Below are 11594 nucleotides of genomic sequence, written 5' to 3' on the forward strand. Positions count from 1 at the left end.
TTCGCGCCACTACTATTCTGGTTTTGTGTGACGGTAAAGTATCAATGAATTCCTGACTCAGCCAGTAGTCAGGATAGCTTTTGGCTACAGTTCCTGACGTATCGCGGGGATAGAAGGACGGCGACGCATTGCAGAGCAAATAAACTACACGGGAGTCGGGATTAGACCTCGTGGTGATTGGATCCGACCCGTGCTGTGCGATCTGGAACTTCTCAATGGACAAGCACCTATCCGCGGTGTGGTAGTGCCAAATATCAGATACGGATGGGAGCTGCTTAAGGTGTACCTCTAGTTACGCGAACCTGCTACTAGGCATCCAGGTACTGTTAAGTGGCTATGAGAGTTGGATCATGTCGAACAAATCCGAAATAACGACGTATCGTGAGTAGCTTCTAGGCACCTGATTACAGTTTGATATCCCCTTGAATGCCAAAGCGCTGCTTGACACCAAAAAGTCCGTACTGTACGGTTCAGGGATTATTTTAGTGCGGAAGCTGTGACGTTTCCTACCGTATCTGGTGTTGCCACGCTCCGTGATTGGATCAATCAACCTTGTACCGTTTTGCACGGCCCTGATGATCAGTTGCTAAACGTATTGTACCCCAAGCAGCGCTTTGGCATTCAAGGGGATACTACTTACTGCTAGTAGTAGGTACTAGTTCTGGCAGAACCCACGCATGTCAACCATGATAAGTGGATAGATAATAGTGGTTTGTTAGTCAAGCCGGACCACACGCAACCGCAACAAAATGTGTGCAAAATATCAGAAACCCTCAGGGGTACGTTGACTCCACGGGAAGGTGGCAGGGATAAACAGTCCAAGTTGCTTTCGATCCCTGCCAGGACGCCATGCACAGTAAGGTCCGAGGCGACGCAAGAACCAATCTGATATTGACACAAGCGGCTTTCCGGATGGCGTAAAGGAATTAGAAGACGGGTTCATGGACGCTTCCTTCGAGAACGCAGACGCCTCGCGGCATATTCCAGATACCTGGCGCCTGGCAAGTTTGGCGTTTGTCTACGTTCGCCTTTCCATGAAGACAGGGCAATGCAGGCTAACCTTGTACTGATGGGGCTAAGTTTTCAAGCCTAACGCGCGTGGCTGGCGCGTGGCTGGCGCGTGGCTGGCGCGTGGACGGCAGGCGACTTTGGTTTGGTTTTGGTCCAGTTTTGGCGTGATGGGCAGAAAAAAAGCAACAGGGAAAAGAAAACACTGTACGATTTCGAGGAAAACCGAGATCTCACTTTTGTGGGATGGCGCTGCGGGGGTACAAGACAGGCGTTTGGCCGCAAGCCCAAGCTGTTCATAACTTCGAGTCCCTTAAGCCCGAGGATATCAATATTTTGGCGCCAAAGAACGCATGTCTTTCGGCGTTATTTGTCGAGGGCCCAGCAGCATACAAGTCCAGCACTCAAGGTAGTGTCGGAACAGTTCGCAGTGCCCTCTACGCCAGAGACTTGGTACCCGACCTCTGGATGCGCAACCGGGCACAACAGGAATCTTGTGAAACCCAGGGAACTTGAAGCGCGGTCTTGAAGTGACACATCAAGCAGGGTTTCGACCTTAGCGAAGAAGTTGTATGTATGTACATAATGTATGTACATAGCTCGCTAGCGTTGACGACAACACTAGAATGATGCGCGGATAGTTTGGAGAAGATGCAGAGACCGGTGTGGCTTTTTGCCTGGAGGCCATTCATTCACTTGGATAGGCGGTCCGGTGTTTAATGAAAAGGGTTTCGGTACGCGACACTGTAGGCAGACCCCAGCGCCGATGATTCTCTTTCCAACAACTTGGATACCAGTCAGTCGTGCAGTGTCATCGATGAATATGGAGAGCGGCGCAATCAAAGGCAAATGATGCTGTAATTTGACGGGTTTCGTCGCATGCACTACCGAAAATGACGATCAGTCAATTTTGCCTCCTTGCGGCCCAGTGTTCGTGATGTTTAGATGCATCTGGCAAGCATGACACTCGTGCATGATACTTACATAACTTACCTACGAACCCACACGACCCTTCGAGGCCTTGAATCTGTGTTCGCGTCTGGAGTTGTAGCAGTTGCAGCTCAAATGGACGATCGGGTCTCTTTCCAAACGGCCACGACCAGGGTAATGGAGAGACATGGACAAGGGACCGTTGTCTCGACTCAGAATCCAACCAGACGGATTTGGGCGTGGTTCTGACAGGGGCCAGAAGACTGCCAAATTTGGAGAATCGTCAGGGAAGTCCCACGCGCACCACGCGATCGCGCTGCCTGCCAGGGCCACTGATGGATGGATGGTACCCCTAGGCTAAGGTACGGGCAGCATGTGCATGCCTCCGTTGAAAAGTGCGCAGGAACTACCCCAGGACGCTTACCTTTGACCTTGCAACCCCCCTTGACCCATGCCCCCTCCCTCACCCTCGCACTTCTCTCGCACCCTCGCCTACCTTGTCCAGCACGTTGAGACCATTGAAAATGCATTTCTGTGGAGGAATGGACGCCCAGGGTTCTTAGACTGAGAACCGTCCGGTCGGGAAGCCATTCATAACGCAGCTAAGAGAAGAAGGAATGGGACGTACACGGTACATCAGCCTGGCAGACTCGACCGGTAATTGCTGATACGCAATGAAATACATCACACAATCAATCCGCGACAAGTGGCAGTTTCCATGATTTAGAGCTATATCTACGATGAGTTAAGGTGGCAGGTACAATCATATTTGATGAGTCTGGTAAAGATGTCATTGCACGTAGACAACAAATTGAAGGGAATCACTACGTATGCGACGAAGGAATATTACTGTTTCGGGAGACGGGGAATCAATCATCAAATGAGCTCAACCAGCCCGTGTATACAATACTTCTTCAGATAGCAGGCGAATGCACAACCTCGTGTAGTTGCAGTAAGACAGCCAAGCAATCCGTTAAAAAAAAAAACAGCAGCAACGCTAAAACGAGAAGCCAGCACCAGCGACAAGCACCTGCGCCAAAGCCAGTCAAGCCATTTGGGTTTCTCTCCGTGGGCGGGGAACAAGACCGGTATGTGCAAGGATTTTTAGCTGGTAGACATGGGAACAAACGGCAGTCCTACGTCGTCTAAACCAGCATCAACAACCCGGCGGTACCGGCGGAACGGATCGGTAAATGCTAGATAACATGGATATCATTTACCTAGAACAAGGTGTCGGTAGGGCAGAGATGCAACGCCGTCCGATGCCCCAGGCCATGCAGGTATGCACTAGCAAGCAGCAAGGCCAGATGCTGACATTCGGGGTTTTCTGGCCCCTTCAAGATTATAGCGCCCTCTCATCATCGGCACCCACGAGTGTGCGCTGAAGGACACCATTCGGGTCAGCCAAATCACCTGTACCGCACTTGCGAGGCCTGCGAGCCGCGCCTAGAGGGGAACAAGCAAGGGTGATTGGAAACCCACCGCGTTGGTCTCCGTCCACAACGGTAAGCGCTAAGTAAATTCGGATTCACACACGTACACACACAGGTAGCGAGGTTAGCATGAAATACGTTCGAGTCTCGACTGCCTACCTACGACAAATAGCCGAGGACAGAAAGACACGAACACCACCTAACCGACGACAGGAACCTCGCGGGTCCGACTTACACCGTTTGTCGTCGAGGAGAATGGCACCCAAGCCCGAAATGGTAGTCTTGCATCGGTTTCAAGATCAGACCGGGCTAGTGCCCAGGACCTCAAGGATGATACAGTACATCCGACACACCATGTACGATGACTAAGTGGCACACGGACTGGAGGTACCCACACACAAAAGCACGCGGGTACTTTTCCTACGGCACACACACACACACACACACACGAGAGAGCTTACCTACGCTGCTGTGTAATCAGTGGTGCATGGTACCTCCCACACTATACATGGCCCTTGAGCAACGCCAGATTCAGCACGCGCTATCTCCGTGGACCAAATACGTTCTGCAGTATCACCCAAGATTCCCAGGCGACATATGAGGCAACAAAGGGCATCGTGCCATAAGAAGTCGTTGTCACCACACCGTCCGCTACTACCCGTAAGGCTTGGGAAATGTGGCATCTGTGGCGTACGTGATGAATCAAAAACGTACGTGCGTACGTACCCTTGACTGTGATGTTCTTCCCCCCATTGCTGCCGGTTCGTTGTGCCATGCTAGAGCATTGAGAGTGGCTGAGACACTTGACTCTTTCTTCCCATGAGCCATCGTCGTGTCTCTCCTTCACCGTTTGCCAAAAGAAAAGAGTGCGCGCTAATATCCACCGGTGCGGTCGTCGTAAGTAGCCTTGAACCCATCTTTTCTTCTTTTGCACTTGCTGCTTCGGTTGGAGGGAGACCCGTCCTGGGAGAACTTGCTACTGGAGCGAAGATGTGCCGAAACCCACAATCACCGCCTGTTGGTTCTTCAACAAGACCACTCACCACTCCGGGACAAATTCGTATTCGACAATTTAGAGAAGGAGCCCTGGAAAGTAAACGCCTTTCCATTGTCGGACTAGAGTGCGCGAGCTACTGACAACTGAGCGACTGATGGGAAGTAGGGCGGCGACTATGGCGGGCCCATGCTGCTCGTTAAATTAGAATATGCAAGAACGGAAATGGACGCCTCCGCCCGGCGGTCTATCAGCCTGCGCGTTGACCTATACAGAATGCTTATTACTAATGCGTGCCAACAGGCCGTAAACGAGCACTTCGCTCTTCCGGAAAAGTCAATTCGGGCGAGAGATGCAAGTACCTGGCAGCTTGGGTGCGCGCGAGCAGACTGCTGCCTCGAAATTGTTCCGATTGATCCCCATAGCCACCTTCTCCATTAGGCCTGGTCTTGGCCGGCTAGTGCACTGCATCTTCATCCAGTTCCAAGGAAACACCAACGTGTGCAGATCAAGCTGCATACGCCATACTCTCTTCTGTCTGCACGACGTACATACACATACATGCTCTCCCTTATTTTTCTGGTGGCTGGTTGGCCTAAATAAGGGACTAGCAGTAGTCGAGGCCTTTGGCGAAGGGCACGCTAACAGCTACGCGAGCAGGCGAGCGCAGGGCGGACAGACGTACGCGTGCGTGCCATTGTTCGTTTTGAGGTAAGATCTGAGGTATGTTTAATGAAAAAGGATGCTATTAATATCAGATCTAGGCCGGCTTTTCTTCAGCCCACTGATACTAACCGACTTCGACTGTAAACGATATTGGAAAACAACGGCCGATCCGCCGTCCGCCCTTCCCCCTCCTACCTTGGCCGCATGTAGTATGGGCGAGAGGGTGAGGAAGCCACTTCATGCGTGCGGTGATAGGGTCGGGGAAGACCCGAAACCCAATATAGGTTTCCCTTTCTGCCGTGGGATGCGTGCATGTATTGTACATAGTCCTCATGCGCGAACGGGCAAGCCATCCCACGCTCGATTCGTAATGGGAGAGAGCTTGAAACAGGACTACCACTCCTAGCCTACACGGTGACGACCAGAGCGGGCGAATTACCGACATGGCTCAGAGACTGGCCAGTTCATTTGGGTTGACTGAGGGTGTGCGAGGGTGGAAGTAAGCAATGTTGCAGTTGCATTATGATGTAGATGGACTATCTAAAGCAAAATGGGCCGATACTGCATCGGTTCATACTCGATGATGTATTGACCTAATTCAACCTAACATCGTCTGTAGTGACGAAACAAATTGAATGAATGTTTATTCGCCGGCTTTTACATTGACCGTACCGTGGTATCTGGGGAAGTTGCAAGGTCCAGGCACCCTGGAAGCGGCCGTTGAACTTCTTCAGGGATACGGGACCCAGCTACTTTTTCATCCCTTGGCTAGGTGAGAACGGTGCTGTGGTTTGTTGACAACTCGGAAAATTCACTGCCATAATTCTTTTCCCCCCTACATTGAGGAGCAGGATGGCTTTGGAGAAGATAAGGGCGCTGCCGACGCCCCCCCCCCTGACTATGCACTTGCGAGGACGTAGCGTGTTACCACGATCCATCCCAGATGAACCACAACCACCATGCTGAAAGGTCACGAGATTTCCCAGATCACAGATCCCTCACCCCCGTTCGGGACTTGCGATATCCCGGCTCTCGTGCACCAACACACACTGCCTGTGCATGTACCAAGGCAGGTGCATTGCATGCGTACATATTGTGCGTAGGTTTCTACGCCATATCGTCGTACAGGCGATATTAGCCAGTTCATCGGGGAGAGTCTCTTCGTAAAACGACATTGCAAATCTCCGCCTTTTTTTCCCTCTCCCAATCTCGGCCGAAGTCGTCAATGATTGAATCAGGACTAGTAGAAAAAGACTGATCGTGGTGGTTGGCAGGAAAATAGGATCGAATGACATCTGTTTCGATCCCCACTTGGTGTATATTTTCACGATCAAGATCCATTTTCTGTGCTTGCAGGGACGGGCAGGCAGGCTAGTCACAGTCAAGGGAGAAAAGGGGAGAGGGAGAAGGCCAACACCACACCCCCCTTGGAGACATTTTCTCTGCCAAGTTGCCATCCCAACTCGCCACCCTTGCAACGTGGCCGGGGAGGTGTGGCCAGAGCAAAGGCGTGGTGGGTGTGCAAGAGCAACGGCGGTTGACGCTATTTCGCCATGTATGCATGGGCAACGTGAGAGCAGGGTGCTGGTAGGCTTTGGCCGTCATTGGCGGCTTGGCCGCTTCCCCATCCTTCTTGAAAAGGGCAAGTTTTTGGCAGTAGAAGTTGATGATATCAATGACTTGAAGCCAAACATGAACACGTAGGTATACACCCAAGTAATAGCGCAATTGACAGGCTTGGCCATTGGGAAATGATTGTCGACCTGTGACGCTAGCTCTGAGGCCTTTCTTTGCCGGGTTTTGGTCACCCGCAGCTCAAATTTCTGCAGTGGTGGTTCGGTCTCGAGTTTGATGCTGCAATATCGACTGATGCCGGATGGACCCAAGTTGGGAGAGAATGCCCCATGAGCTAGAGCGACAATATTCCAGAATAAGCTTCCGCATCCCAGTAGTTGCAGGGCAGGCCTCGACGGGTCACGGTAGTCAGAAGAACTAGCAGCAGCAAAACGGTTCATTGTATCCAGATACAGTCTGCAGGAGATTAGACCCCAACGAATGGTGCCATATTATTCTCTCTGTCCTTGCCTAGTCGCCGGCAAAACCCTCACTCACGATTCCACAATCCCACTCCCTCCTTCAAATACCGCTAGTGGAATCAAACAACGTCGACTTTGAGTGCATAGTACTCCTCTATTTCTATCGCTCATGGCTAGCGCGTCGTCAGGTTCCTCGTCTAGGCCGGTCGAAACAGGCATGAGACCCGTTAGTGTGTAGGCATATGCAGCGAAGGAATAACGGCTTCAGCGGTTGCCCATCCCGGTGATAGACACGTCGAGTTCCTCCATTGGGAATTAACAAAAAAGGCCTCAAAGCGTGAAGTGATACCGCCTAGTCGTCAAGCGACAACAGCGCCCAGCCTCGACCAGCACCACCGGTCGGACTCGGGCAATCGACATTTCCGGTCCGCGGGAATAGGCAGCGAGGCGGCGGGTCTCGCTGACGGGCTTCCCACCTTCCATGCATACCACTGTGCCTCCAGAGCAAGGACCCTTAGCAAGAGACAGCAACTGCCTTGTGAGGTTACATTCCGCATCTGTTCAAGACATGAACTCATACTAGTGGGTTTCATGTCACGCCCAAGTCATACTTACTCTACCAAGCTGGCTCTGGACATGTTTCTACGGGATCCGGCGACATGGCCCGGTAGTCTCATTCCGCAAATCCGGCCGTGAATCGTAAAAGCAATATGCGTGTTGGTCATCACAAACAGTCCAAGCCCTCGGGCTTGTACCAGTGCCGATATCACGTTCTCGAAAAGTGTGTTTCAAGCAGCGAGAGCGGTGGGGGGTTCCTTCTGTTTACACCCCTCGCACCTTCCTTGCCTACCTACCAACCGACATACCATGCTGAAGATCTGACACCGGGGGGTTCATGGGCAAACCCGGCTCAAGCAGCAGAGTATTCCCTATAGACAAGGACATCTATATGTGAGAATTCCGTTGCTCGGTTCGCTCTCATTGGAGAGCGCCATACGATGCTTGCTCGCTAGTTCAAGCCCCTTACGGCTTTTCCTATGGATTTCTCAGTGGCATGGCAGCAATGCCGTAGCTGGTCACCAGGCATTGGCCACTCGGGCAAACATCTTACGTCCTTGCCCAAAGGAAAAAGCAATGATGCCGATGCCAACGACATGCTCCCCCCGCCTCCGCCGGAGCGCTCTTCTGCCTAGCCCACCGCAGGTTGAATGGCTGCAAACAAGTAACGCCAATCGCCTTGTCCAGGATCCCACTATGCTGCTTATCGAAAGCACTGACTGGGCGAGAAGTGCCTACATGGGCGAACCCCCTCGTGCCAACAGATAAGCATGACTTACTTACTGGCCGAAGCGGTCGCCATACCCTACGGGCAAGGCCACCACAAAGCATAGCACGCCTTGTATATATTGCACTGCAGTTTTGTCGGGCGAGCATGGCCCCCAAATGCCCCATACATGTAAGAGGTTCCCTATTGAAGGAGTCGGCAATTGCTGACATGACCTTGCAACTTCTTTCCAGATCCGTACTGTCTAGCAGATAGGGCACACCCATACGGCGTAGCCTCGGAGGGCTTCTCAGCTGCCTTAGTGCCACAAGAGGAAACTCCTGGAGCTGACCCTCATCAGGTGGGTAGATTTGCAATAGTTACACATTGCCCAATCTCCAGGTCAAAACCAAGGCCCACGGCTGTGGCTGCAGTATGTCATTGGACCGCAACGACTCCCTCGGCATAACATCATCGGCGGTGTTCCTCGGTTCCCACAGCATCACAGGACCACGAGATGAGGCCGAGTTCTGATTGGGATGCCCAGTTTTGCGGATGACTCGGCCCGCATGTTCTTATTAGCTCCGGGGCAGGCTTCATAGGATTCTCGAACGCCAAGTTTGCTTCGGTGGGTAAAGGCAGAGTCATCATCATGACGGAAACAGCATTCTTTTCGTGGGAATAGTAATGAAAGTAAGCCAGATGAGGTCAACCCCCCTTGCGTCGCTCGCAAGCTTCGCCCGGAAGTTGAATGAGTTTGTTGCCCCTTTCGGCCCTTGGAACCCACAGCCGCGCCGGGCCCTGCCAAACAAGAGGAATCCGACGGTTTGGATCTGCCACGACTGCGCGACGATGAAATCGACTGGGTTGTCTAGCTATTCCCAGCATGCCATCCCATCGTGAGAAGGCCTGGCGAAGTGGATGCCATCTGGCATCTGGCTGCCACCACAAATCACATATGGACAAGGAAGGTAGATGGGGCCGACCAACTGATGGGTATTGGCCATCTAGGGACTCACTATCACGACGCGTACATACATCTTGCCTCTTGACGTGACTGGCTCTGCACATTTGCAACGAAGCTGCTATCAGAGGCTATGGGTCTTGACAAGCGCTGCTGCGATCGACCGATTCTCATCTTTGTCGCTGCCAACCGCATAAAACCTACAATATCCATCTATCTGGATCTAAATTTGGCTGGGTCGCGCAGTCACACAAGATGTACGAAGTACCTATCTACGACTCGACTCCATCGCAGAACGCGCAACCTGGACCCCAGCTAATCTCATGATCAGGGATGTCTACATGTACAAGTATGCATCATCCATGTTCCCCAGCCCTGCCCATACATACTAGTTCTCTGGAAGGCGATGGGGGGCTTCAAATTTGGTCCCTACTATAACGAAGACAATAATAACAAGAAAAGCATAACCATGCTTGACCAGCTCTCTCTTATGGTTGCCCTGATTAATAAACCCCGCAATCTGAACAAGATTAGATAGAATCACAGGATGAAATGGAGCTTCGGTGCCCAATGGGTTTGATGAGCGGGAGCTCCATTTTTCGATGGCCACGGGCTCCGGAAATGGAAATTTCTGATGCTGCGTTTTTTGAATACCTAATATGTACAATAGGTACGGCTTCTCGAGCTGGAGTCTCACACCGAGGAGACCAAGCTAGTCACCGTTGACTCGTCTAGCATTGGGGGTGGAGGAGACAAGCACTCATCTCCAGGGTAAGCAGTGGCAGGGGGGTTGAAGCAGCAGCGTTCCAAGCATCTTGTAGGCGCGGGGAACCCTTCCTAAAGTTCCCAGAGGAAGATCCCTCCTCCTGAACCTTGCATTCTCGAGGACTGGGAGGAGGGATTGCATTGAACGGCACACGATGCTACGGTACCATCAAGCTAGCAAGGAGGTTTCCGCACGCACGCACGCACGCACTCGCGCAGAGAAGCACGCAGCACGCGTTGCCAGTATGAGTGTGTGGGCACTGCATGGGCGCCCTGCTCCCCTACTGCTTTTCTGGTCCTTCCCTCGCTCGCTCGCTCTCTCTCGCTCGCCTCTGCACCAAACCCCCGTCTCGCTTTGTCGCGTTGACACGACACCCCCCCTCCAGTAGGTATCCCCCTCCTCCTTCCCTCCCTTGTTTGGAGAAGGAACCGCAGTCGGGTGTCTGCTTTGTTAGGCCCAACACCACCTGCCTAGCCTGCCAACCAAAGATGAGATGATGCCCACCACGTTACTGTATGTACTTGTAGACGTGGTGTGTGTGGTGGGCGTGTGTCGAAACAAAGGAAAAGAACCACCCAAAATAAATCCCCCGAAATACCCTCCAACCATGCCTAGGTGGCTCTGTCCTGTCTGACACCCATTGAAGTACATCCAGCAGACAAACACCTCCTGCAGCAGCGGCGGGCGGCGAAGAGCTGCTGCAAGATACGATATGTATGGCACGTACCAGAAGCTGCAGTCAGAATGGGAAGGCGGCCGCAGTGGATTGTCGGTCGCCCTGCAAGGATCCAGGCACCACACTTGCTGTGCCAGTCCCATCAGTATGGAACGATTGCGGAAACATGAGTCGTCACAAGTCCAGCAGCTGCTCGCAAATCAACAGGCGGCGACGACAATGAACGAGTCATCGACACGAGTTTTGTGCCCACTCTCACTCTCACGCACAGCATCACTTGCATCGGCCTCGCACGCAAGTAAGCAGCGGGTTCTTTCTGGATGATTGTCGAAATTTACGGTATGTAGTCACGCATGTAGGTATTCCGGTAGATACCTTCTAGGCGATGTACATACTTACATGCCGATGTGCTATGCTGCCCAAAAAAAAAAAGTCACTGCATGCTGGCTCCTACCTACTACAGCGACACCCTCCTCGACAGCCACAGAGACAGACTCGGTCCGCCCGAGATTCTCTTGCTGCAGGCCTGCCTTCCAGATGTAATGCACGCTGCATACCGACTACAAGTACAGACCACACGCATGACGCGTATGGGCAGTGGTCGATGGTACGTTTTTCTGTCTGTTCTGTTCGCGATTCGCGCATGACGCGTGCGTGTCCGTCCCACGGAACTTTGCAGTACTGCACCCAGCGCCTGGAGAAAGATTCACACATGCCTATTGTACCTCGCTGCCCCAAGACGTTGCATCCGGCGAAGTCCAGTTCCTGCAGCGAAATGAGGTCAGAACCTTGTCGACCGCTCAACCGGCCGACGCAATCTATCTGCGGTGTACAATACCTACAGCTGCTGTACTGCT

The sequence above is a fragment of the Apiospora marii genome (genome assembly GCF_038362585.1).
Source record: "Apiospora marii strain CBS 49790 chromosome Unknown utg000007l_segment0_segment0, whole genome shotgun sequence".
NCBI lineage: Eukaryota > Fungi > Ascomycota > Sordariomycetes > Amphisphaeriales > Apiosporaceae > Apiospora > Apiospora marii.